Source organism: Canis aureus, chromosome 3 (genome assembly GCF_053574225.1).
Source record: "Canis aureus isolate CA01 chromosome 3, VMU_Caureus_v.1.0, whole genome shotgun sequence".
Taxonomy (NCBI): domain Eukaryota; kingdom Metazoa; phylum Chordata; class Mammalia; order Carnivora; family Canidae; genus Canis; species Canis aureus.
In genome coordinates, this window is record NC_135613.1 from 2,001,715 (window position 1) to 2,024,584 (window position 22,870).

General features: G+C 40.7%; 1 long non-coding RNA gene across 1 annotated transcript; it reads left to right on the top strand.

Annotated features, from left to right (window-relative positions):
* The first annotated feature begins 1,131 nt into the window (after positions 1 to 1,131).
* Positions 1,132 to 22,546, top strand: LOC144306242 (uncharacterized). Its single transcript, XR_013373261.1, has 3 exons — positions 1,132 to 1,219; positions 2,202 to 2,271; positions 21,498 to 22,546. It is a non-coding gene; the product is annotated as an uncharacterized LOC144306242 (long non-coding RNA).
* The last annotated feature ends 324 nt before the right edge of the window (positions 22,547 to 22,870 follow it).

Consider the following 22,870-nt stretch of genomic DNA (forward strand, 5'->3'; position numbering starts at 1 on the left):
CTTACTATTTAAATTATTTAAATTTGTACAAACCAAAAATCTCCCAAAGTCAATGGAGGGCTGAAATGGATGCTTTCCCGAGAGCTCGTGAGGGAAGGGGGAGGAAGGGCACGGCAGTGGGGGTGGAAAGAGTCCTGTATTGCTGAAATACAGTTGCAGCCCCACTTCTGCTGTGACTTTTGGTGAGTTTATCCCTCTCTTTAAGCTTTTGTTTCCTTATTCATTATAATACAGCCCTTTACCTTTCCGCTAAGTCTCAACATTAAACGCAATAACCCTTGAGAAAGTTATTTTAAGACTGCAAAGGGCTAGGTACAGTTTTATGGAGAACACTGGTCTGAAACCACTCTTACCCTTCTTTTCCTCCTGGCTCTTCAGCTCTCTGATCCTCTGAGCTTTTGCTAAAAATTCATAATTTAGCCACATACATATATACACTTATAAATTATTATCAACTCTTTTGCAGTTATTCTCTTTGAAATATCTAACTGTAATTTTCTTCGAAATTTTCAGACTATCACAATCATGGATACCATCAAATAAAATGTAAATTCTCTATCCAACCCAGGAGAAACGTATAATTTATTGATGAAACTGCAGGCTGTCTATTATTTATTTTTTCTTGTTTACTTATATGTTTTGTGCATTTATTATTTAGTGATAAATAAGAGGACAGGCATTATTATCTTTGTCATATACCATTTTCCTTGGAAGAAGGCACTAAACCTTTGTTTCCTCATTTACAGTATAAGAAAATTGTTTATCATTATAAGAGCTAATATTTATGAGTCCCTACTACGTGTGCTTAATCACATTTATTAAAATATCATAGTTACCAAACTCATCAGATGGCTGAGTTAGACCCTTTCCAGATAACTTGGGTGAGTAAATCATCCAGGTGCTTAACCTGAATTATTTTATTTATTTCTCATAGATTACTAAGTTCTCCTCTATTTCCATTTTTGATGAAGAGTTTAGACTTAATGTTAACAAGGAACGTACTCAGCAAAAGACTCTTAACCATTACCTCATGGTGTGGATGGAGTTAATCTCATCAGGATTCTTTTTCTGTCATTCTGTTCATTGCTTCTCTTCTGTATTGTGATGCGTGTTTTTCTCCAGCATTCTGCAAGCACAGTTTCTAGTACTCAGTAAGGTCACAGTAAATGAACTTTGAACAAATATATTGAATACTTATAAGATAGTCCCTGGGTTCAAGGTGAGTGACAGATTAGGGGACAGGAAATGGGCCATCATTTGCACTAAAGAGGGAAGTACTCCAGGAACACATTAAAGAGCAAACTCGTCATGAGAGGAAGGACAAGCTTCTCATATTTTCACAGTCTATATCCTGGGGTCCCCAACCCCAGAAAAATAAAATAGATTTGGCATTAAATACGTCAAAGTCAACACAAATATCTGATTCTTCACTCAATCAGCACACATCTCAGTTTTGAGTGATGGGGTAGGAGTGAACCAGGAAATCGGGGAGACAATCCAAGCAGTCACTTGGAAGCATCCATGCTTTGGAAATTAGAGAGACTGAGGAGAATAAAGGCAAGCGTTTAGATTGCAGGGGTAAGCAGGAAGATGTTATGTGACATTGGCAAAGAATCGGAAGTAGATCCTGGAGGTAAAGCATTCCAGAAGGGGAAGAGCAGGCTCATCATTTTTTAAAAGATTTTATTTATTCATTCATGAGAGACACAGGGAGAGGGAGAAGCAGACTCCATGCAGGGAACCCGATGCGGGACTCGATCCCGGGACCCCGGGGTCATGCCCTGAAGATACTCAACCGCTGAGCCACTCAGGTGCCCCAGGCTCATCATTCTGAAGGTGAAAGACCTCTCCGGTAGTTAGGTGTAAGGCAGAGTAGATGGAAGAAGGCTGGACTTGACACATAGAGGATCAGGAAAAAGCTATTAAATCAGTTCACGTGAGAGATGATGGAGCTTGGAATTAAGGCCGTGGCATCAGTGAGGATGGAGAGACGATGTGAGGGTGGGAGATACAAATATATATTTTGTTTTTCATAAGGGGATCATCCCATGCCCAGGGCTAGAGAAGAGGTGGACCAAACCAAGAGATGTCCCCCAAGGTGCTGACGAAACACAGTGGAGGAGCAGATTCCTTGGCTTGTCTCCAAATTACATTTCGTATCCTCTCTCATTGCCTTATTAATTGTCTCTATTCCTTTTTAGCAGCATCAGGCAAAATGAATTTCAAAATCCAGATGTGTGGAAGAAGTATCGCTAACTAGAGCTTCAGCAAGTATTAAACTCCTACTAAACATATTTAATTTAGAGTTAATAAGGTGGTGGTATGAAAATTAAATCCCCCATGATTGTCGGGGAAGAGCACCTATTGAGGTATAAATATATGAAAGATAAATCTACTTGCAATGTAATTAATTCAAATCTGCAGAACCAATAAGTGTGTGACGATGTTCCTATTATTACATTACACTTGTGAGGAATGCTCAGGAATTTAATTAGCATTTACCCATACAACTAAAGAAAATGAGATATTAAGCATGCTATCTAATTAACTAGCTATAGATTGCCTGTTAAATAAATATTAAATGTATAAACACTTGAGACTGGGCTGAAAATATGGCCCTAACTAGACATCTATATTCTCATGAGTCTCTCTCTCTGTCTCTCTCTCTCTCGTTAACAATTGTTTTAATTCCAAGAACTAAAAATACACAGAGGACGTCAGTGGGATCTGCATGCTTTGTCCATACTATGATTGTCTTTTTAAGGTCAATTATACTTTGCCCTCACCCTCTTTCTCCAAAATTAGGCTTTGGAGTGGGGACCTGTATGCATTATCCAAGGAAATCACCACAACCCTGTCAGGTTTGTCAGACTGTCAATATCCCCATTTTATAGGTAGAGCCGATGTGGCCATGTTGTGCCCAACATCATGCAGAAAGGACAAGGTGCCCACTATCATTGCATGTTGCTAAATAGCCTCTGTCTTCTACAAAGCAACCATGATGATCTCAGTGTAAATTAGATATTACTCCTCCACTCAAAACTCCCAGATGGCAGCACCTGGGTGGCTCAGAGGCTTAAACATCTGCCTTCAGCTCAGCTTGGGTCACGATCGCCAGGTCCTGGGGTTGAGCTCACCTGCCCCCACATCTGTCAGGCTCCCGGCTCAGTGGGGAGTCTGCTTCTCCTTCTTCCTCTCCCTCTACCCCTTCTCCCCACTCATTTTCTCTTTTTCTCAAATGAATAAATAAGATCTAAAAAAGAAGCAAAACAAAACCAAAAGCCCTCCCTAGTGACTTTTCATACCACGAAGAGTATATGCTTCAATCATTATGGCGCCACCTGGTGTGGCCACTGCTAACCTTCCCCCTGACCTCACATCCATTACACATTTGACTTCATCTTCTACAACCCTCCCATATTTTTGCTGCTTCTGGACCATTCTAGCCAAGCTCCAACATCACGGCATTTGCACATACTGCTTTATGCCACTTCTTCTTCCTTCACATCTCTGCACACATGTTGCCTTAACAACGAGGGCTCCCCTTCCCATCACTCTCTATCACCTTAACTTGCTTGTTTTTCTCCTGCCATAAGACTTATGACAAATTTTACATACTTACTTGTTACCTATCGATCATCCCTGGCTCTAGTAGAAAGTCCAGGAGACCAGGATTCCCATTTGTTCATTACTACGTGCCTCGCACACAGGCTGAGGGTGCCTGGCACAGGACAAATGCTCACTGAATATTCAATGAGCAAATAAACACATGCTCTGTTAATAACATCTATGCCACACTGGAAGGTTCCAATTGGCTAAAAATAATCCCAATCTGTATACTTTTCAAAGCTCGGGTTAATTACTATAATATTTTATATGGTTAAAAATGAGTATTGCTCTTTGCTTAATATTTTTTCTTGGATTTTTAACATATCCCCTCATGCATATTCAGGATAAAATATATCATCTTTGGATCAAGTTTACTTTACATTCGCCCAAAATATTATTAGTTATACACCTATTACCTTGCTGGTTTTTTGAGACTTCCATCATATAGTTTCTCTAATTCAAGAGAGATCAAATTTAACCATTTGCTTCAAATATCATGTAAAATGATCTCACAAGGAATTCTGTGCATCATGAAATCATTTTTCTATATACTGCTGAATTTTCTACTCTGGGAATCTACACCATATTTTTACGGTAGACCTCAGGGTATTTTTTTGTTAAAATAGGGATTTGCAATGTGTGACCACTAAGATCACTTCTAGGGAATAGAGTGGCATCTGATGAGCCATCATTTAGCTCTTGGATACTCCTAGAGTACGGTCTGATATGTTTTTTATATTCATTGTCTCAAAAATATGTTTTCTTTAAAAAATTCGAGGTGATTACCACATAACTGTACCCTTAGGAAGCCCATGTCTAAGGCACAGAACTAAAAATATTGAAGCCCGTGTGGAATTCCTATCCACCTGACTCTAGAGCCAGTGCCATTTCTATTTTTCCACTTGAGCCTGATAGTATATATTAGGGGAAAAAAAGTGAGAAGCTCTTTTCAAATGCAAGTGTTTTTATTTGTTTGTTTGTATCTCTTATTACTTTGATTGGTATCTTTGGGTTTACAGTTTGCTTGGTTGATTGACTGAAAGCTGGCTCCAGAGATGGCTTATATTGAATTCAGCTGAGACTCTTAGCCTTTCTCGATATAGAAAATTACTGAAAGGCTTAGGGAAATCAGAATTCTGGTGAGAACTCACCTGCTTGGCCACTTCTGAGCTATGTCCCTTGAGAGATTCCAGAGAATATTCTCTGCACTAAGACTTTGAGAAATGTATTAGTAAGGGGAACAATGACATTCTTGAGAAACTCTGCAATAGGTCTTTTCCGCAGGCCAGGAAAAACACTAGATAATGCTGCCACTTAACTGCTTCCCGAATCCAGTGAAGATGATGAGAAGCCAGATGGCAGGGGCCGAGTCATGACTCCTACCTGCCAGAGATAAGGTGGCTGCGGTTACCATGACGAGTGGCAGAAAATCTGGTGAACAAAAATCTTAAGTGAATAGTCACAATAAAGAATTGCAGCTTCTCAAAAAAAAAAAAAAAAGAAAAAAAAAAAAAAGAATTGCAGCTTCTCAAAGAGTTTCAAGATTTTCACTGGTCCACAGACTCAGAACCTCGGAGCGGAGGCACGAGGCAGCATCAGCTTACCACCAGAATTTTATACTGAAAATATCCCCCCTAGCTTTTGCCAGAGGGTCCTGTGACCAGTTTCAAAAGTAAGTGTGCGCTGGGAAAGAGAGAATGACCGGTCTTTGCAAAGATTACTGACACTGATCCCAACTGCCACTCAGCCGTAAAGACACACGATGCCGGTGTGGTTCGCCAGGAGACTCCAAGGAGAGAGGTCAGTGGTCAATAAAATGTTGGATCTGTTCCACTCCATGGTGAGTTTGGGTATGTCCCAGAACCCATGCGATGGCTCTTTTCCCAGTTCTGAAACATGCAATGGAAATGCAACTGGCCAAATCTTCACACTGATGTCTAGAAAGGGGCAAGCGACAGCCTGGAGTACTGCCTTTTTCTATCTTGATGATAAGGCAAAAGTATTTGTGGATTTCTGGAGGAACTGCAAAGATTAAACCCACAATACAGAATGCAAAGGGTCCAGGGGCAGGGATTCCCAGCGCATCTATTCACCACATCATTCTGGCCAATGCAGAAGGCAGATTGCTCTGGGAAGGGATCAATGGGTTATCCTAAGAGTCACCAGTTAGTTAGGCCAATTGTGTTTTTTTTGTTTTGTTTTGTTTTGTTTTTTCGTTTTTTTTTTTTTTTTTTTTTAATGTAGCTTCTTGGTTGGAGTCTGTGTCATTGTACCTGTCCAAGTTTTGACATTATTGGCCTTCTTAGTCTTCGTTTTAGCAAGCTCTCATTTGAGTCCGATTTGTCAACTCTTTACCATTCCCAGAATGCTATGCCTCAGAATGTCATTCACCGTCAGCTTAAAAAATCCCTTTGTGTGGCTCCCAAAATAAGATACGGGCTGACGTCCTAGGTCTTTGGGCTCCTTGCTCCACATTCTTGGTCACTCTTCCTACTGTCATAATGTAGTAGTGGGCCCCAGGCTGCCCGTAGACTAGGTGTTTGGCACTGATTTGAGATCAAGAAGAAGAAAGATTTAAGATACCAAAGTGTATCAAGTCCTGACTGTAACCCTCAGACCAACCCTATAAAACAGGTGTTACATAGGTAAACGTATGCGATGCCAAGAGTCTGTGGCCCTGACTACACAGCTCTTTTTCTCACTTTGTTTGGCATCTCTTCTTTCTCATTCTGCCAAAGTCTAACGTCTAAGAGTTTTAAATGGTCTGTCCAAAGTGACAGCTTAGATCCAGGAGAGGAAGACTTGTCCAATGCCACAGCTTTGTTCCAAGGCTCCACGGCTTTCTTTCGAAGAAAATTTACCTAATGTTTAGACTTATAAAGTGCTGCTCTCGGATATTCTTTCCCCTTCTACTGTTGCGTATTGCTACACATATTAGGCTGAAAACAAAGAGGATTAGACCTTTGCCTTACAGAATGGAATAAAAAAAATAGAATTCAAAAATTAATATTAATTAATTAAAAGAAAATAAAAGAATTCCTTTTTCTTCCTCCTCTCCTAATCATCATTTTGTAACAAGGAAAGACTCTGTGTGTCAGAATTCATTTAAAAGGAAATATCAGAAAGGGAGACAGAACATGAAGACTCCTAACTCTGGGAAATGAACTAGGGGTGGTGGAAGGGGAGGAGGATGGGGGGTGGGGGTGACTGGGTGACGGGCACTGGGGGCACTTGACGGGATGAGCACTGGGTGTTATTCTGTATGTTGGTAAATTGAACACCAATAAAAAATAAACTTATTATTTAAAAAAATAAAATAAATAAATAAAAAATAAAAGGTAGATGAGATATTTACTCTTCTTTCCTTGGTTACCATGATCTGGCCAAAAACCTGGCTCACAACGAAGTCAAATTCTTTTGACTTCTTCCAACCACATAATTATGAATCCAGCTGGCCTGGACCACTGCATTTTTTTTACCAGCATGATAATTTCTTTAGCTCCATTTTCATCTGAAGATAGAATTAGAGCAAAATATAGCTTTTTAGCAGGAAAATTATACCAAAATTCAAGAAAGAGCTCTAATAAAATGGGAGAAAAATACCTCATATTAGATGTCAGAACAGCATCATCCAAGGCATATCCCACCACCTCCACCGCCACCACCGCCACCACCGCCACACCACAGAGCCCGTACTTCCAGAGGGAGCATCCTTGGATTTTGGTCACAGTCTTTATCGTGATAACCACCCCCCCTACACATACACCATCACGCGCACACACACCGTCACACACACACACACACACACACACACACACGAGAGAATTCCTTGTACAGAGCTCAGGTCTTCCATTCCGAGTAATGAACGGAAGTGGAGATGCTGAAGTCAGACAGGAAAAGTTCTCCTATTCAGACCACTTTTCATAAGTTCCAGAATTTCATCCATTCTGGACCTGCTGATGACAGTGCCATTGACTTAGTCACCGTATTTACGGGCTGACCATGCTCCACCAGAGTCATTGATAGGGTCATTTTGTACTTTGGCGCAGCCCCTTTTCCCCAATATTATTGAAGCCTCTACTATTAAGTGGTACTAAATGCTTGATACGCACGACCTTATCTAGCTGTGGCACCCCGTCCTCAGGATGCAGCTGATGGTTAGTTACTAATGTCAATATTTTGAGTACGTGTTGGGCCAAATATGATTGAATGCCTTGCTCAAGACTGAGCGCCCAGTAGTAGTTGGAATGAGGATTGAAACTCAAGTCTTGTTGTTCTTGTTATCACTGCCTTCGTTCTCTGTGGCTTTTCTTGATCCCCTCTGGAGTAATTACTACTTCTCTCCTTTCAGATGTTTTATTTCCTTTATATTTTTTCTGTCCAAACTGTGCTCCCTTGCACACACTGAACTTTTAAGTTCAATCAGACTGTTTTTCACCACCATGTTCCAGTACCTAATGAGATGCCTAAAATACAGACTAAGTAAGCCGATCCCTGTATTTATTTGGGAGGATTATCTAAAGGAGACGCAGAAAGGTGAAACCTCCGGACTTGACATAGGGCTGATTGATCTTCACTTGCTGTGGGGCAGGTGGCGAAAGCTTTCCAATCCGGTTGGCGTTGGAGGTGAGCCCTGAAGCATGGATAATCACAGCAGCGGTTACTTGTGATGCTTAGGAAGATGGGATAGGCGGTTAGGTGGGAGACAGGCGCTGCGGCCAAGAACGTTCCAGTGCCCTTCTAGGTCAATGAACGAAAACACTCCCACAATGCGGAATTGACCAATTATCTGTCACCAGACTTCAGGTCCTTGCAAGTCAGTGTTCATAAGGTTAAATTCTGATAATCAGAGAGCTGTCCCCTCCCTCCCCCTCCAGCGGCTCTGTGCCTCAGGTGTCCCCTCCCTCCCCCTCCAGCGGGTCCCTGCCCCGACGTGCAGGCCCCCTACCCCATCCTCAGTGGATGGAACCAGTCCCTTCCGTGCTCATGCCCAGTAGGCGTCCTTGGGGGTGGTGAGGGCAGGACTTCAGGGTGAGGGAAAGAGAGAGGGCGCCCCACACAGGGTGGCACCCTGGAGCTGCGGGCCGGCCAGTCCCCATCCCAGGTGGGGGGGCACCCTGGAGCTGCAGGCCGGCCAGTCCCACATCCCAGGTGGGGGGGCACCCTGGAGCTGTGGGCTGGCCAGTCCCCATCCCAAGTTGGGGGCACCCTGGAGCTGTAGGACGGCCAGTCCGCATCCCAGGTAGGGGGGCACCCTGGAGCTGCAGGCCGTCCCCATCCCAGGTGGGGGCCCACGCTGAGCCCCGGCTCACTGTGAGCCTGGACAGTCTCCTAGGCTGGCGGGCGGCCGGCCTATGAATGGAATGAGTAGGTGCACAGCACTTGATGCAAGATCCCTCCGTGAGCCACAACCCTGGGCCAAAAGGCCGCCGTGTCCAGGCACGAACTCGTGGGTGACTGTGCCCTGGAGGTCGAGTCTACGGAAACAGTCGGCGCAAACTGTGTGAGCACCAACGTTTGATGAATCACTCTGGTCTGACCCTCGCAGTGTCCACCGTGTCACATCCGTCTTACACGATCGCAGTAGAACTCGGGGAATGTAAGTGGACTTGACCACACACCCAGCTGTAGGCACGTGGGATTGCAGGCCCGAGTCTGTGGCCTCACAAGCTGCTGCCCCGTGATTGTGGACCCCTGCCATTATTCTAGTCGTTGGGAAACTACTCGGGTTGCTGTGTCCATGAGAATTTATCCCCGTCCTTGAGAATTTTCATATTTAGCAGAGCTGAAAAGCCCACCGTGTTCACAGTGTCTGTGTGTACGTGGCTCTGCTACGGGGCCTTGGCAGGGAAAGTTCAACGAGAAATCAGATGAGATAGTGATTACCCTGGGATGAGACAAACATGAGAAGGTGGCCTTAGCCTGGCAAGAGGGACCCACGGAGAGAAGGCGTCCGGGGAGCAGCACATGCAGACGCCTGGCTGGGGACCGAATTTCTAGGGACCCTCTAGCTCTGTGGCCCTGACTACACGGCTCTTTTTCTCACTTTGTTTGGCATCTCTTCTTTCTCATTCAGCCAAAGTCTAACGTCGTAATTAAGCCCACAGAGCCGCTCTCTGTGTTACACACGCACCCCTTCCGACAGAGGCACCGAGCGTTGCACACCAGGGGGCCAGTGGTTCATAACCCAGGGAAGCGTGTGTCTGTGGTGCAGCCTTGTGCCGGCCACAGACAGGAGTCTGCATTCGCTGGCACGATGTAAACCCTGGTGTATGATGGATTAGGTTACATATATCAAATTATGAAATGCACAATTCTTTTTAAATTTCTCTAAAGGGTGCCCTCTTATCATTTTTTATGCATTCTGGGGCTGTGGTAGATATAAATTTGTCATTTGAAATTCAAATGGTTATAGTTATAAAGCTGCTGACTCGTAAAAACAGGAAATCTAGCACATATCAGGATCTGAATGCAATGCATGATTTGCTAAACTTTTATGATAATTTCAATAAATTATTGAATTAGCTCTGTAGTTTTACAAATATGCTTGAAAAATGTTCAGATGGTTACAGCAATGAATAACACTTTTTTGGTCTTTTGCCTCACTCAGAAAATAAATTTCAGCTGACAAGCAAGTTTGAAACATAGAAGCCACTCATCAAAAGAACAATAAAATTCAATTATTTAAATTTTTGCAAGGTCCACTGGAAAACTGACTTAAACTCTTATTATCAATCTGGCTCTTGCTGCTCTACAATATTCAAAATGTTATTGACTTCAGCATTTCTCCACAAAAAAAAAAAATCTTTAAAATTAAATCTAAAGTTCATGCAAAATAGTTCAGGCTGATAGAATTTTAAAGGATTTAATTGCGACCTCTAGAAATTGGAACTGGAAAGAGACCCAGGATTCCAATGACAACTGAGATGGAAATGCATGTCCACGACCATTTAATATTTTGCTGACACCTGCACCATCTAAGTCCTATTTATATAAATATGGACCAATTGGACCCTAACACAAAGTTGAAGTGAATCTGTCTCTTTCCTCTCATCTAAATGTGTAAGCAATATGCTAGAGTTTGCTAACACTTCTGAGTTTAGATGGCTCAGAACCTCAGACTGCCTGATTTTTTTCCAACTTATTCTTTTTTTGCCCATATTTTAATAGAAATACTAAGCTAATTCAGCGTATCTGGTTTGGGAACCACTATTTTTCACTCTGTGTATAGGCTTGAATTAACTAGGTAACAGCTAATATCCACATCATTGGACAGACATCTCCTGAGGTGTCTCTTAGTCGATGCATTTATTTTTTATTGATATATTTATTTATAAATATATTTATTTATTGTACATCACAAAACAAATTCCTACCAAGCACTTCCTCTGTGCAAGGAACCTTGTTCAAAGGTAGAGATACTTTAGTCTACCATCACCCCTTAGATCCATTGGCATTTGCCATTCATAAAGCGTGAGTATCACTCCCACCCCAATTTATATCCTTTAATACACTTACATGAATCTAAGAATAATATGCAAGTGAACAGTATAGAAACATTTATGTAAATTAAATGGAAAGTTCTATCAGTGGGACAAGGAATGTCATACTCAAGGCCAAGGATTGTTTAATGCATTATTTAATGTAATGCAATATTAGTTTTATTTTAGTGAGTTCAGAAGTTATTGACACAGTCACTGACATGACTGGTGAAAGTTGATCCACTACTTGATTCTCTCAGCCAAGTCTGTGAGGTAGGTAAGAAATATTATTAAAAAAAAAGAAATATTATTTAATCTGCAATATTCAATAGATGAATTTTAATGCAAGAGCTTTCTCAAGCTCACATTTGGCAAATAAAAACAGAGGACGCCCATTTAAACTTAAATTTCAGGTAAATAATGACTAATTTCTAATATAAGCATGTCCTATATCCATATTTGGAATATTCCTATGCTTAAACAAACAACAAATTAAGTATTTAAATAGGTTTAAATATAACTGCAATTCTGCATTTTATCTGACAATCATACACATAGTCGAAGTAGTTATAGGATTCGAAAACATATTTTTTTATTTCAAACCCATCATGCTTTCTAATATGTCATACTGGCTTAAAATGGTGACTTTAAGCCATCAAAATTTCCAGCCACAGGGTAATGGCAACTCAATATCCATATTTTAGATACCTAGCAAAGCAGAAACCATTGATACAGTGATCTAACCAATACTACCTGTGTCAAATAAAGGATGATCATAAAGATTTGGATCAGGTGTCCTTTTGTTGTGATCTTTCCAAGCCATGATCATACACATTTTTTTCTTCTCTTGTCATCCCGAGTGTATGTTAGGTGTACTCTTTCGCCATTAACCAATACAATTAATTAAATTAGTACAGAATTTGATTAAAAGGTATTGAAATCTAGGAAAAAAACAGTTACCTTGAACATGCATTATATCTCGTGTTAATCATTATTATTATTTATTAAATGTATTTATAAATTATGATATAATTTATTGATTTTTTTTTAGTACATTATGTTTCCACCTGGAATAAAAATTATGTTTAAAGCCTTCTTTTGTGTTGGCATGCTAATCATAGTCCACTATCATGTTTTCCTTGTGAAAAAAAAATAATATAGTTTGTTTTCAGTAAAATACTCAACGTGCTGTTCATAGCACACCATTGGATTATATAATAAGCTTCCTCTTCATCTTTGATAAAAGTTTCTCATCTTTTTCTGGGTCATTTACTTTAATATCAAGTCCCAATGAAATTGATACTTTAATATCAAGTCCCACATATCCTTAAACATTCCTTGGATAACAAAGATCAGTATTTGACAGGAAACTGTATTTGCCAAGTGATTAAGATGACGGCCTAGAAGTCAGACTACTTGGCGAATCTGTGTCCTTTTGATTGTCACTGTGTGCCTTTGGCAAGTTACATGGCTTCTCTCACCCTGAGATGCTTCCAACATAAAATAGACATAGAGACAAAACAGTACAGATGCCTCTTCCAACCTTTGCAACAAGAATAGACAAGTACCAAAAAAAAAAAAAAAGAAAAAAAGAAAAGAATAGACAAGTACCCACTTTCCCAATGGAAAAGCACCTGCTCCATCCTGAGCTATTATGATTCTTACTATCTACACCTCGTGGAGCAAGGTTCATTTATTTTCCTATCTATTTATTTATTCCTGCACTCCCCTGTCAAATTTGCTCTTGAATATAACATTATCTTTCTGCTTTTTTTTTTTTTTTTTGGAATAATTTACTCTTGGTTTCATTCTTTATTGTTATTGTTCTATTCTCCATTCCGTCTTCATCCTTTCTGATTATTACTATTAGTACTAGTTATAATAGCCAGATATAGATAGCGAACAGAGTTCTGTTTTGGGAATCAGGAAAAGAAAAACAAACTATCTTGTATGTCCTAAGTACTACGGATCTTCTGTGACCTTGGGACATTTATCTAAATCCTCATCTCCATTTTGTAGACTGAGAAACTATGTTATCTGCAAGAATGGATGTGAGAACTGGAGATTAAGTATCCTAGGCTTGGTGAGTTCTCCATAAATAATGGCTATTATCCCACTCAGTGAGAGGAGAGGTCTATTTTAAAGAGCAGCCTTGGGATCACAGCCTTTCTACTAATTTTCCTCCACTCCCTTTGCCAGTAACATTCACATTCACCCTTGAAAGAAAGGAAATTACAAAATATGTTTGCCTTCCTGAGACAAGCATGTAGGCCCCTTCTTATCCTCCCTTTATAAAAAAGAAAGACAGTACGCAGTGCGTGCTCACCGCGTGTGGGTCCAGGGCTATGCATTGCTACATTTCAGGGTCAGAGGAAAAAACAGTGAGATTATTTCTTCCCATCTTAGAAATGAGTCAGATAAACTTAGATCAGCATTCTATACACACAGACTAGTTATTCTCTCCATTTCATAGATGACAAACTGAGGGATGAGGAAGTGAACTAATCCTCACAGATTGTGTCGGGTAGTGTTAAAGAGGCTGATTAGCATAAGTACTAAGCATTTAAAATGGGACTCAAAGATGCCAGTTCAACCCCAGATACTTTCCAAATCCATAGTGAGCACAAGGAGTTTGGGATTATGTCCCCTCCAAAGGCACCCTTGCCTGGCAATCAGGGGAAATGGCTCAACCTGGAGTGTGTCTGTGGCGGATCGGGTGTTTTCAAGAAGCAGGGCAAATGCAGGGTGGAAACCTAAAGTGTGGTGGTGACAACAGTCACTCCCACATTGGCATTCAGAGAGAGGAGTGCTTGTCAAGATCCAAACGCCCATCAGAGCTGGCTGGGGAGGTCAGGTGCTCCCCGCTGCAGCCCAAGCAGCGGGTCGCTTAAAGCAGCTGCACAGCATGTTAGCACCTCGTCCCAACCGAGCTGTCTGTGCAAGACTGATGGGAAAATGGGAAAATGGTCGAAGGTAAAACGAAGGAAGCAGATGTTGCATGAACATCCGACTGACCACGATTAGTCCTGCTCATTAGAAGTGAGTGTTGCTCAGTCCAGGTCCCACTTAAAGGGAGGACACTTTGCAAGGACATGAATTCCCTGGATCTGGGGGTTATTGGTCCATTTGAGAGACTGTCCACCATATCATGTACCTCACCCACCACATAAGACATGCTCAGCAGGGGTGCCTGGGTGGCTCAGTGGTTGAGCCTCTGCCTTCGGCTCAGTTTATGACCCTGGGGTCCTGGGATTGAGCCCCACATCAGGTTCCCTGCTCAGTGGAAATCTGCTTCTCCCTCTCCCTCTGCCCCCCAACCCCCGGCTTGTGGTCTCTCTCTCTCTCTATCTCAAATAAATAAATAGTCTTAAAAAAATAAAAGACATAATAAATGTCAGTTGAAATATGTTAGAAAGAAAACCATAGGCCCAAAATGGTGTCACTTAGGCCAAGTCTGGCAAACCAAGACTTAAGACCTAATCCAACTGCAGTTTCAACCCATTGGGAGCATAACCTTTCACCAGTCAAGATGGGATGTGCTGATCGGTACTAGGAGATTTACCAATAGAATCCTTCTGCTCCCCTTAGGAGGAGCAACCTTGCCAAACAATGTGCTCCTTGTTAATTAATTATTTTGTTTAAGCCCTCTCTGCAATTAAATTTTTTGTTTGTTTTGTTGTTTATTTAGCTCTGTGGATCATCTCTTTATTTGCCTTCATCGGATGTTACCTGATTTGTGAATGGGTCAATAAAGCCAATTAGATCTTCAAATTTATTCAGTTGAATTTTTGTTATTTAATATACTTAAAGGCACAGAAAATTTATTTTCTACAGGTTTGTCTTAATATGTAAACTAGGTATAATGATTTTTTTGTAGTTGTTTTTGAGTTTATGTAAGTTTTTCTATGTGAACTTGTTTTGTAGTAACTAAGGAGTATCAGTTCTCTTCCATCTCCTCTCCTTTAAATCTCAATATTCCTAGATCTTGAGTATTTTATGTCACATCCTGTAAAATCTGCAGTAACAAGTGAACTAACCAACTCACTCTCTGCATCTCAGAAAAAAATATATTTTTATTGTAAATAATTATAAGAAAGAAATCATTGTTATCCTAATGGGCAGGTTTAAGATTCTCAAGAATGAGGATTATCCTAACGATGATGATTTTGGCATGTGTTTCTTGTTTTAATCTGCAAATAAATCCCTACCTCCCCACATAATCCCTTTTATCAATGCAAAATAGTGACATTAAACTCTACAGTGTACTATTTTTGCTCTAAAAAGGTATAATATACCTAAAATATGAGGTAATTGTTTCTTCTTAGGGGTCTTACTTGGTCGCAATCATCATTTTAGGATAGAAATGGGAAGAGAGAATCACAGTCATCTCAATGGACGGTTACAAGGGCTTCCAAGATTTTACATGGTAGTTATATGAGGTGCTTCTTCAGAATGCTGATTTTATAGACCTCAGATATCAGTTATCTGTTAATATCTATATTGAAAATTCCACAAATGATTCTGATACACTCCAGTCTATACTGATCATTTGTCTACAGATACTTAGATAATATCTTGGTCTATATCAATAGATATCAGTCTCCATCTCTATTCAGAGCTACATCAACATAATAAATGTAATTCCAGTCTTAGCATTTATATCTTTTCCAGTGAGGAATAAAAAGACATATAGTCTGGTAAACTAAAGTACTGGAAAGTAGCCCAGTCCTGTCACATGGATGGGAAAATTTTTTTGACAGGGACAAGGGAAGCGGCTTTAGAACTCTTCCTTCTTATCCCATCAAGCCATTTGGCTGGCCATCCATCCATAAGCTGCCTAACAAATACTGTCTCCTCCCTGTTTCCCTTCCTGAGGAGAATCTCATGCTGATCAAAATCTTCTCAAAAGTCCTCAGCCCCTCCTACCCCACAGGAATGCCCCTATTTGGCCAGGTATTCAACTCAATTTTCCTTTGCCTGAACCTCCAGGGGGAAAGTCATATGGTGAGTCTTTCTTGATGCCTGAGATTTGTCCAAATGCATGACACAGATTCAGTATTTCTGAAAGCGAGGCATGCGTTTTGGCCACAGTTCACAGTGAATTTGAGCTGTTCGTTTTCTGTCAAGAAGTTTCTTGGGTTCCTTCTGGCTAAGATGTAATTTGAAACCGATGGGTCGTGCTTTTGTTTATTTAATAGACATTGACCTTCTATATGTTTACGGAATAGCTCTAGAACCTCCGGGCAATTAAAACAAAACAAAACAAAACAAAACAAAACAAAACAAAACAAAAAAAGGGAGTTAGATGTGCTCCATGACCTTAAGAAGCTTATAAACTCCTACATGTAAAACAGATTGTTTCACTAGTAACCATAAGGGTCTAATAGCACAGTAGTCATTCACTAACTATTGGTAAATTAAGGAAGTCCTAGAACAGAATTGTCATCATGCTACTGAGAAAGCTAGAGGAAGGGCTACTAATTTTCATGTTGTAGGACAGAAAACACCCTTCTTCTTCCACTTCTCTTTTTATTTATTTATTTATTATTTATTTATTATTTATTATTTATTTATTTATTTATTTATTTATTTAATTTATTTATTTTTCCCACTTCTCTAAATATTGAAATCTGCTGCACCTTAACCATAAGTGTGGAAATAAAAAAATTCAAGCAGAAACTTCTGCCTGGGTAAAGTAGACAGGTGAAAAAAATGTATGATGCATCTGAGAAATGATGAACAGATTGTGGGATTAGGGATATGGGGAATATCAGATGGATTTAGGCCAAATATAGAATCATGATAGAGACAGGTTAGGGATGATAGTTTGTGACAAATAACATGTCCTCTAAGAACATCAAGAACAAAACCCCAGGCATCCGTCCCTTTCTTCTCCAGTGTGTCTTTCCTCACCTGTGACTGTCCACCTCTTGCCCTCACATACTTGACAAAGTTTGTGGCATTGCCTTGGTGATCTTACAAAGCTAATGCTCCCTTAGGAGAAAAGGTAACAGAATTGATTTCTGTTTCTAACTAGCAGGCCAGACCATCCTTAGATTCATGAATATGGTCAATTCCATCCTATTTTTTTTTGTTAGGGCTGGATGGACCAATGAATTTATCATTGAAAGTACACTCCCTGAAGAAGGATACTTGTTTGGTAGGTCAAGTGAATGGTGTCAAAATTAATTCCCTCCATGCATAAAATCTGCAGAAAGTGAATAGTGAACTTTCAGGAGCTTGAATGGGTGGATCATGGTATTATGCCCACAGAAATTAAATCCATAACTCAATTCCTCAACATATTTTGTTTTAACCTTAGAAAACATTTTGGGTCCTCTTGGTGTGTTATATGTGTAAATAGTCAAACGTAGGAGGTACTTTTGATATTGAAAATACTTAAATGTGTCTTCTGGTGTGTCCAATGGGCTTGGTCATCTCATAGTTGTGTATGAAAGCTAACCAAAGGGGTGCCTGAGTGGCTCAGTCAGTTAAGCGTCTGCCTTCAGGTCAAGTCATGATCCCAGGATCCTGGGATTGAGCCCGGTAGGGCTTCCTGCTCAGTGGAGAGCCTGCTTCTCTCTTTCCTTCTGCCCCTCCCCCTTCTGTGCTCTTGCACTTGCTCGCGTGCTCTCTCTCTCTCTTTCTCTAACTTTCTCTCTATCTCAAATAAATAAATAAAATCATTTTTTTTTAAAGTAAACAAAAATGAAAGTTGCAGTGGTAATTAGCTCGTATAACTGTTCTGCTGATTGGAGTCTATATGAGTAATCATATAAGATTAGAAGTTTATATAAAGAGAGAAACCTTTAGAGAAGTTAGTGCAATTTGTCATCAAGTGCTGTTATCCTATAGTGTTGTCTACTTAATCATTCTGATTTAGACCTCAAACTTTGACTTGCTCTTGAGAATGAGCAATGTGATCAGCTGGGCTGGGGTTGGACTGTTCGACTTAGGTCACATCCTAGGCAGGTATGTGACAGGAGGAACTATGTAGATATAATTTAGGAATTATACAGATGAGGGATCCCTGGGTGGCGCAGCAGTTTGGCGCCTGCCTTTGGCCCAGGGCGCGATCCTGGAGACCCGGGATCGAATCCCACGTCGGGCTCCCGGTGCATGGAGCCTGCTTCTCCCTCTGCCTATGTCTCTGCCTCTCTCTCTCTCTCTGTGTGTGTGTGACTATCATAAATAAATTAATTAATTAAAAAAAAAAAAGGAATTATACAGATGAGGCAAAAGCCAGGAGTGGGTAATTCATGTTAAGGAGATAGTAACCAGATTACACCTAATGTTCGCTCTGTTTCCACTTCCTTAGCAATTGCCAGATTTTGTGTTTCACAATCCACTATCTGCATGGGGTGGGGAGTCTAGAGAAATTGCTATACACTGCCATTTGTTAAACATGTGAAGGGCGCTAAATAGTACCTAAGCACTTTCCACATCTGAAGAACAAGGATATTCTTATTATCTCCTTCAGAAGGAAACTGAGAATTAAATAATCTAATGCATCTAAAATTTTCAGTGGCTCAGAACAGGTTTTCTTTGTTTAAAATGCTGCCATTTGAAATTATTTATTGAGCTTCCATCTATGCCAGCCAATTTGCTAGGCACTCAGGGTTCGGCACAGAACAAAAGATACAAAAATACTGATTTCATGGAGATGATATTATAGTAGATAAAGACAAGCAATAAACAAAATATGTAAATATTCAAATCAACTGTAGGGTAAGGGCTTAAAGAAATTAAAATAATAAAACGTAAGAAAGTATCCATCAAAAGCCTTCTAGGGGAAATTAATCTTAATTTGAGATTAAATCAACAGAAAAAGTAAATCATATGATAATAAAGAGGAAGAGCAGTTCTCACGATGGGAATTTCTAGATAAAAACCATTAAAGAGGGATCCCTGGATGGCGCAGCGGTTTGGCGCCTGCCTTTGGCCCAGGGCGCGATCCTGGAGACCCGGGATCGAATCCCACGTCGGGCTCCCAGTGCATGGAGCCTGCTTCTCCCTCTGCCTGTGTCTCTGCCTCTCTCTCTCTCTCTCTCTGTGACTATCACAAATAAATAAAAATGTAAAAAAAAAAAAAAATTAAAAAACCATTAAAGGTCGGAGCATCCAAAGACTGAAAAGAAGCCACTGTGGCTTGGAGGAAGTAAGGGCTGGGGTGTACAATGTGGAGTGGTAGGACATAAGGTAAGAAAGATCTATATAAGCCACGTCCTGTACACTCCTGCAGGCCACAGTAATGAGCTTGGGTTTTATTCCCATATAAAGAGAAACTATGGAAGAGGTTAGCATGGCCTGACTTAAGCTTTAAAATGACATCAGTGACTTCTGACTGCAGAAGAAATTATGGGAGAGCAAAGTGGAGGAAGAAGAGAGACTGCTTCTCCAGAGCAGACGGGGGGCGGAGATGCGTTGAGTTAGGGTGTCAGCAGTGGGAGCGAAGAATGATTGCTCACAATGGCACCGATGAGTGGAACTTTCTGTGATGATAATCCATATTGGAGCCCTTGAAATGTGACTAGTATGACTGCCGGATTCACTTTTTAAGTTCTATTTCATTTTAATCAATGTACGTTTAAATACCACGCGTGGTTACTGGTTTCTCCGTTGAGCTCCAGAAAGTAAACAATGGAAATCAAACTGACATGACTTCCAAAAAAAAATTTTTTTTTAAATAATAAAAAACAAACAAACAAACACACAAACTGACATGACTTCAAGAGTCTGTGTTCGTGACCGCTGCCCTTCCTGAGCTGCTCCCTTTCTAGTGCTGTCTGGGCTCCCTGACGCAGGTGTTCTCTATCATCAACAGAGAAAGAACAGAGGTAACGCCACCCACACCCCCCACTGGCGGTGCTTCTGCAGAGGATTGCTGCCTCGCAGCCCCCCGTTGATCATGGCCTGGACTGGGAGGTGAGCAGGGGAGCTGCTCATTCCCCCAGAACGCTTAGCCCTACTGGCAACGTGGTCAGTACCAAAGACCTGCTTTATTTTTTTTTTATTTTTTTATTTTATTTTATTTTTTTAATTTATTTTTTATTGGTGTTCAATTTACTAACATACAGAATAACACCCAGTGCCCGTCACCCATTCACTCCCACCCCCCGCCCTCCTCCCCTTCTACCACCCCTAGTTCGTTTCCCAGAGTTAGCAGTCTTTACGTTCTAAGACCTGCTTTAAATTATGAAGAGGTTGCATTGAAAACTGTCTCTTTCTGGCTGATTGTTAATTTATGGTATCATTATTAGTGACAACCAATAGCTTCCCTGGTATAGCAGAAATGCAATTAGATTGTCACAGACTGTCAGTTGTCATATTTGGGTGTGATTCTTTTTTTTTTTTTTTAATGCATCCCTTATGTAAGCCTCTCGTGCTAATAATAACAGAAACAGGACTTGCTGTTTTCTTTTTAGGGAATGGAAGTATTTGTAAGCACATTCTATTATATTCAGAGTGAGAAGTGTGCAACCAGGAAGCTGCAGTGAATATTGGGGTCCTCAAGATTCTCCTTGCTTAGGGCTTACATTTAGTAAGAGCTCAATACATATTTCAAATAATAAATAAATGAATAATGTAACAAAAAGGGCCTTTAAAAATAAAACTCCAGAATGCATATGTCCAAGTTGTGCCTTATTTCTCAAGTGATCTCGTTGGTTGCTGGAATCTTATTCCAGGGTTTCTCTCAAAATATGTGTAAAGTCCTTTTGGACATTTTTCGGTGTCCTCCACATGGTTAGTTAAGGACAGACATAATTGCTAGCCTGGTGGGTGGGTGGTGGGAAGCATCTTAGGAGCTCTGGAAATTTAGATCCTAAGGAACTCGAAGACTTCTGCCGGTGTGCATTGTAAACCCCTCTACTGAGCACCTGAGTGAATAGGGATCAGTGCAAGTGCCTTCTGAGTCCCTTGCTCTATTATAATAAACACCCTCTCTGAGGATCCAAAGAAACATTTCGGAATAGCAAAAACCCAGCTCCATCATGTGGGTGAATAGCGTAGATAATTAAATTTGAAGAGGTTTGTCTTTGTTCAAAGATGCACTGTGATTATAAATACATAAAACAAGCTCATGAACTGGAATGACAGCGAGAGATTTCCCGAGTATTCTCTGAGTCTCAGCAAGTGGACTTTTGCTCGACCTACTCTAAAGGGGAAAAAATACCTTCAACCTTGGTTTCTAAAGACTAGTAGCGTTGAGAAAACTGGAACCCCCCACCCCCACCCCGGAGAATCTCAGCGGCAACCCTGAGAAGTGTGTTTCTGAAGATAGACACACAGCAAGTGCCAGTCCCTCTCTTCCTAGACGCATTCAGGAGACCTAGCTGAGCAGGCTAGTAGAAGGGCTCTAGTGATAGTGGCAACCAGCAATATTCATCTTATTTGTTTCTTTTACAGACCCTGTTTATGTTACTTCACATAACATTTGACATGAAAGGAAAAGGAGAGGGAGAAATACATACGTCGGCTTTAGTAGGCTTCAGTTCTAAATTCTCCAGGAAAAGAGAAAGTTGGTTGTTCAAAACTCACTCTCTGCGATTGCTGTGCCTTCAAGTAGATGATTCCGTGAAAATCCGCTGAGCAACTATGATGTCGCAAGTCCTGAGCCAGACCTGGGAGAGCTGTGGTTCTTGCCTGCATATAAACGTTGGTAGATACATGGCTACTAATGAGATTCCATCTAATCGTTCTTACTGTCCCCTGAAAACTGTAGGACTCATTCTGCACTAAAAATTTCTCTCATCCATAAGTAATGTAGTATTTACCAAGCACTCAGGACTCCCAATGCACCGACTTCTACCCACATGGGCAATAGTGGTCAAGTGACACTGACTACCAAGCTACCAAGACGCTTGTTCTTCTCTGTTAAACATGAATTTTCCCCAGATCCTGTATCTCTGGTGACTCTGGTCTTTCGTGAAATCTAGACTTGGATATCCAGTTGGAAGACAAACGTAAAATGGTTGTCTCAGAATTAGTATGTCCAACATCATATTTTACATACACTCTCTATCCTTTTTCCTATGGTCTTCATCCAAGATATTCCCTCACCGCTTACTCAGTTGTTCATCACAGTTCCCAGGAATTACTGCAATCCCTTTTCTTTAACCTCCACAGCTAATTTCTTATCTGTTCGTTCCAAATGCACTTTGAAGAAATCTACTCTATTCCACCTTCATTGCTACTCCTCTAGTCCAAGCTCCCACTGTCACCAATCTGGACACTATGATACCCATCTTGTTGACGTTACTCCACCACTCTTGTCTTGCTACACACCATTCAACACTAATGGAAGGCTACTACTGAAAGCACATTGCTCTGGGGGAAAAAAAATCATTTAATTGCCATCCATTGGATGTTTACTTAAAATTTAAACTTCAGGCATGGCCTAAAATGTGATCTCTCAGCTGATTATCGAATACAAGCATACCTCATTTTACTGTGCTTTGCAGATATTGTGTGTGTGTAGTTTTTTTTTTTTGTTTAATTGAAGGTTTGTAGAAACTTACATCGCTTCTGGTGGTGCCATTTTTCCAACGCATTTGCTCACTTCATGGCTCTGTCTCACATGTTGATAATTCCCACAAAATTTCAAATTTCTTCATAATTATTATATTTGTTATCATGATCTGAGTTCATCAGTTCTGAGTTGCTGAAAGCTCAAATGATGGTTAGCATTTTTTTTTTTTTTTGGCAATGCAGTATTTTGTAACTAAGGTATGTACCTTAAGAAATGACACTTTCGGGATCCCTGGGTGGTGTGGTTTAGC